The sequence below is a fragment of the Xyrauchen texanus genome, chromosome 13 (genome assembly GCF_025860055.1).
Source record: "Xyrauchen texanus isolate HMW12.3.18 chromosome 13, RBS_HiC_50CHRs, whole genome shotgun sequence".
Lineage (NCBI taxonomy): Eukaryota > Metazoa > Chordata > Actinopteri > Cypriniformes > Catostomidae > Xyrauchen > Xyrauchen texanus.
The window spans coordinates 12,824,223-12,830,377 of record NC_068288.1 but is presented as its reverse complement, the minus strand read 5'-3'; positions in this window follow the sequence as shown (position 1 = coordinate 12,830,377).

Below are 6,155 nucleotides of genomic sequence, written 5' to 3'. Positions count from 1 at the left end.
AAAAACCTGTCAATTAAACGCTCACTCAGACTGAACTGTTTTCTCAAAGAGAGGATTATTTTAGGATTTTAAAACAGGATTATTTTAGCGCTTGTCAAAAAAATTATGTAAACTCTGAGTACACCATCAGAGTAACACATGTGAAATGTAACTAAACTACATTAAATATAACACAGAACACCCCAATGTGCATAGCTGATATTAAAAATAAGAAGACACATCTATTCCCATAAAATGAAATGTAATGGGTCATGCAGGGAATTCTGGGAACGCCAGATTACTGTTTTTACTGTAATATTAACAATAATTTACCGTAAATAGTACATGTATTCTCTTGTGAAACAGGATAAAAAAATGTAACCGTTACTTATACGGGAAAATCAATGTAACACTTATTACAGGGACAATCCCCCCGGAGCAACCTGGAGTTAAGTGCCTTGCTCAAGGACACAATGGTGGTGACTGTGGGGCTCCAACCAGCAACCTTCTGATTACCGGATTACCAGTTATGTGCTTAGACCACTACACCACCACCACTTAGTAAAACTAAATATATTGTCTTTTTAATGCATATTTTATGGTAACTACTCGTTAACTAATTTAAGTTTTTACTGTAGCATTTTTACAGTCTTTTACCATTAAAATTGCAGGAAAAAAAAACTTTAAGGTACTGTAAGATTTACAACTGTGGTATGTATGGTCTCAGAGAAATATGAAAACCAAAATGTCCTTTTTATATATATATATATATATACCTCTGGTCAAAGATTTAGGGTCACTTACTCATTATAATTATTATTATTATTATTATTATTATTATTATTATTATTATTATTATTATTCACATTTTAGAATAATAGTAAAGTCATCACAACTATGGAATAATAGAAATGGAACTATGGGAATTATTTTGTGACTAAACAAATCCAAATAAATCAAAACTGTGTTATGTTTTAGCATCTTCAAAGTAGTAATTTTAGTTTTGTAATGAAATAAATTGATATGTTGGCACAATTATATTTTTGTCTAATTTCAAACATTTTTTAAGTTTTTAAGATCATGAGAAACATTTCAGTCAAGTGACCCCAAACTCTTGCACGCCAGTGAATATATATATATATATATATATATATATATATATATATATATATATATATATATATATATATATATATATACTGTAAGTATTACACTCGTGCCACGTTGGAACTATATGAAATCTCATATGTGAAAGTTCTCTTACTTCTATAAAGTTCTTCAAAATAAAAAAATTGGTGCTGGAAAAAGTACTTGAAAGTCCTTGATTTTCATTCAATGGTGCCACACATACAGTACATTTGAGACAGTGAAGGGACCAACAAAGACAAATGAACTCTTGAGAAAGGCAGTCCTATTTGTATCTCTGTGTGAGTGTTGCTTTATGAATCCATAAGCCAGCCTCTGATTGGCTGTTTGGGGGGAACGTTATTGATTGTGTCTGGAGGCTTGTCGCTTCAACCCAAGGTCACTCCATCACTGCATAAGTTGGCAATCTAATCATGATGTCTGTCCTAAACCCAACTTACACAGCCAGCTCAGAGCGCAAACAGGCTATCGACCAGCTAGCAGCCAGATGGGGTGGTATTGACTGACCCCTGCCCTGGCTTCACAGAACTGTGACTGGGTCTGCTTGTTCTCTCACACTTGCATTACTCCACATAGCACCACAAAACAGCAGTGCTGTCGGCATTCTCTCAATGTCAGTTTGTTGTGTTTGTCACATTGCTGATCTGATATTTTGTCTCTTCCAGTTTTATCCTTAAATGACTCCAATAGCCTACTTATTGAACCTTTTCTCATTATTTGTTTCCAAGACCTGATATGCATGCACATATTTTTATAATGCACCCATCGTCACTTTGTTTCCATAGAAACGCAACCTTTCAAGCAGTGGGTACATATGCTCGCAGTCAGTTGTTTGTTAACTCAGTGGTCAACAGATAAGCTTTACGTTATCTGTTTCCGTTGTAGGACAGGTTGATCACAGCACAAAAATGTATTTGCTGAATTAACAGGCTAATAGAAATGAGTTTAGTCGCTTTTGGTGCTTTGGGTTTTTAGTCATGTCATTCCCCGATTAGATTTAAGGTTGGTAAATTATATAAATGGATGGTCTTAATTACAATCTGTTTCCGAACTCTCTCACTCATGGATACACTGGTAAATATCTAGCTCCTTAATGTTCTGCGTCAAGGCTGTTGTTGGTCTAAAGTGTGTCATTAAGTTGGTTTCTCATTTCCTGTGAGTTAGATGAACCTTGTGTTTCCTTGCTTGAAAAAAACAAACAAACAAACAGAAGTTGATAAAGCCTGTTTGCATATATCTGCTCAGGGCTCAAGGATGACCCGCTGGATCTGGCACGGTATGAGAGTTTCGGGCCAGTTGAACTCTTGCTACTGCTGGGTTGTAAAAGATCTTAAATTTTTTGACCATTAAACATTGTAAATAATTTTATATATTTTTTTTAAGAATTCTGCTGATCAAGAACTAACAATATAGATTTTCTAGTGAATTCGTTCAATAATGTACAGGGGGCCTGGGTAGCTCAGTGGTAAAAGATGCTGGCTACCACCCCTGGGGTTCATTAGTTTGAATCCAGGGCGTGCTGAGTGAATCCAGCCAGGTCTCCTAAGCAACCAAATTGGCCCGGTTGCTCGGGAGGGTAGAGTCACATGGGGTAACCTCCTCGTGTTCGCTATAATGTGGTTCGTTCTTGGTGGGGTGCATGGTGAGTTGTGCGTGGATGCTGCAGAGAATAGCGTGAAGCCTCCACATGCGCTATGTCTCCGTGGCAACGTGCTCAACAAGGAGGCAACTGAGATTCGTCCTCTGCCTCCCAGATTGAGGCGAGTCAATATGCCACCTCAAGGATTTAAAAGAACATTGGGAATTGAGCATTCCAAAAGGGGGACATTTTTTTATAAATACTGTACAATCCGAGTAGCCTAAATCACTTGCATTTGAGGCCAAATTTTGCGTTATTCAACTGAAAATGTCTGTGATTACTGTTGTTGGTTAGCATTAGCTGTCTGTGATTTGTAGTTAGTTAGCATTAGCTGTCTGTGATTACTGTAGTTGGTTAGCATTAGCTGTCTGTGATTACTGTTGTTGGTTAGCATTAGCTGTCTGTGATTACTGAAGTTAGTAGCATTAGCTTTCTGTGATTACTGTAGTTGGTTAGCATTAGCTGTCTGTGATTACTGTAGTTGGTTAGCATTAGCTTTCTGTGATTACTGTAGTTGGTTAGCATTAGCTGTCTGTGATTACTGTTGTTGGTTAGCATTAGCTGTCTGTGATTACTGAAGTTAGTAGCATTAGCTTTCTGTGATTACTGTAGTTGGTTAGCATTAGCTGTCTGTGATTACTGTAGTTGGTTAGCATTAGCTGTCTGTGATTACTGTAGTTAGTTAGCATTAGCTGTCAGTGATTACTGTAGCTGGTTAGCATTAGCTGTCTGTGATTACTGTTGTTGAATAGCATTAGCTGTCAGTGATTACTGTAGTTGGTTAGCATTAGCTGTCTGTGATTACTGTTGTTGAATAGCATTAGCTGTCTGTGATTACTGTAGTTAGTTAGCATTAGCTTTCTGTGATTACTGTAGTTGGTTAGCATTAGCTGTCTGTGATTACTGTAGTTGGTTAGCATTAGCTGTCTGTGATTACTGTAGCTGGTTAGCATTAGCTGTCTGTGATTACCGTTGTTGGTTAGCATTAGCTCATTCAGTCATTCAGTTGAACTTCAAGCGTCACTGAGCTGCACTGTGAACATCAACAAGAGCAGCTCCTGTCCAGAAAAGCACATGACGCGCTTCTCTAACGAAAATATAAACGAACAAATATAAAGTTTGATAGTGAATGCAGATCACTCCGGCTTCACTTTAAACAATCGTGTAATGGCAAATGTTCCTAGTCATAGCAGGTTCAGACATGCAGTGTTAATGACACACAGTGACACAGAAGAGACGCACGCTTTATTACTGTGGAGTGATACAATGATGAAAATAAAGAAAAGGTTTTGCTTTATGAGAAATAAGGTCTCAGGACTTTAATCAAAGAGCATTAAAATAATTTGTGAAAGTGAAGAAATTTGGATATTAACATTTTAATAAAAAAACATTTTTGGATGGAGGACAACCGGATCAAGACCCTGTCATGGCCAGCCCAATCTCCAGACCTGAACCCCATTGAAAACATCTGGAATGTGATCAAGAGGAAGATGTACGGCCACAAGCCACCAAATAAAGCCGAGCTGCTTGAATATTTGGCATGAAGTCACCCAACTGTAATGTGAAAGACTGGCAGAGAACATGCCAAGACGCATGAAACCTGTGATTGAAAATCAGGATTATTCCAGCAAATATTGATTTCTGAACTCTGAAAACATCAGTATTGTGCTGTTTAAAAATGAATATGAACTTTTTCTTTGCATTATTCCAGGTCTGAAAACACGGCATCTTTGTTGTTATTTTGACCAGTTGTCATTTTCAAAATGGTAAAGATTGCTGTGAAAAAGTATTTGTCCCATCCTGATTTCTTCTTGTTTTGTGTATATCTATACAAACATTCTAACAAAATCTAACATAAAACAAAGGCAATCTGAGTAAACACAAAACACAGTTTTTATATTATAATGTTGTTTATTGAAGCAAAAAAGTTATCCAATACCAACTGGGCATGTGTGAAAAAGTATTTAAATACTTAGATTTGGGGATTTAATAACTATGAAACTGCGTTCATAATGGGGTTCAGCTGGACTGGACACACCCAGACCTGATTACTGCCAGTCCTGTTCAATCAAATCATCTTCTAAATAAAACTTTTTCAGCAGCATGAAGTTGGCTAAAATGTCTCACCCAGTAGCACACTATGCCAAAGCCGAAAGAAATTCCATTGATTGAAATACATCAGTTTGGGAAGGGTTACAAAGCTATTTGAAAGGCTCTGGGAGTCAGTGAGAGTCATTATTTCCAAATGGAGAAGACTTGGCACAGTAGTAAACTTTCCCAGAAGTGTCCGACCTTCCAAAATTCCTCCAAGATCACAGCGACGACTCATCCAGGAAGTCATAAAAAAGCCAAGGACAACATCCAAGGAACTGCAGGCCTCTCTCACATCAATAAAGGTCACTGTTCATGACTCCACTGTCAGAAAGACACTGGACTAAAATGCCATCTATGGAAGCAACACAATGATCCAAAGCATAGGAATAAGTCCACCTCTGAATGGCTCAAAAGAAGCTAAATTCAAGTTTTTGAGTGGCCTAGTCAAAGTCCTGAGTTAAACCCGATTGAGCTGTTGAGCAGGACCAGAAATGGTCAATTCATACTCAAAACACTTCAATGTGACTGAACTAAAGCAGTTCTGCAAAGAAGAGTGGGCCAGAATTCCACCACAGCATTGTGAAAGACTGATCTCCAGTTATAGGAAGCTATATGTATTGGAATATATATATAGAGAGAGAGGGCAGATATGACATTTTATGTTTGAGTTATAACAACTTCCTGTTTCATGGCGAAACATCAAACTTTGTGTGCGTTCAAAGAAATCTCAATTTAGCATCGCCAAGTCCTTTAGACTGACTGAATATGATGTTGATCTGATTTAGGAGGAGCTCCTTCAAGTGCGAGGCCTGGAAATGGCAAAAACTGAGCAAAAATTGAAGAGAAAAATCAGAATGGCTGACTTCCTTTTGGGTTTAGGGTATGGGTCCAAGAGACTTTTTTGTACTTGTTACATATGCCTACCAATTTTCTTACGTGTAGGTGAAACGTGGCGTGAGGGCTGCTTTGTTGAAATGTTGTAGGTGGCGCTATCGAGACATTGTGCCACACCTAATTCTGAAACCTGAAACCAGAAATGTACATCTGAAATATCACCTTTCTAGTAAGTAATCTAGTAGGACCTTTGATATTAGGGCAAAAATCTTATTCTTGATGATAATTTTTGTATTGTTTTCTTTTAAAAATATCTAAAAATCCTTATAGAAGATCAATTTTATTGATCTTGTTTTAGAAACAACACTGCATAAGATATTTGGGTTTTTCAGAGAATGTATTTTTAACACGTGTATTTTGAGTTTTATAGTCAAAACAATTGAAAAAATCTACCAGTGCTGAA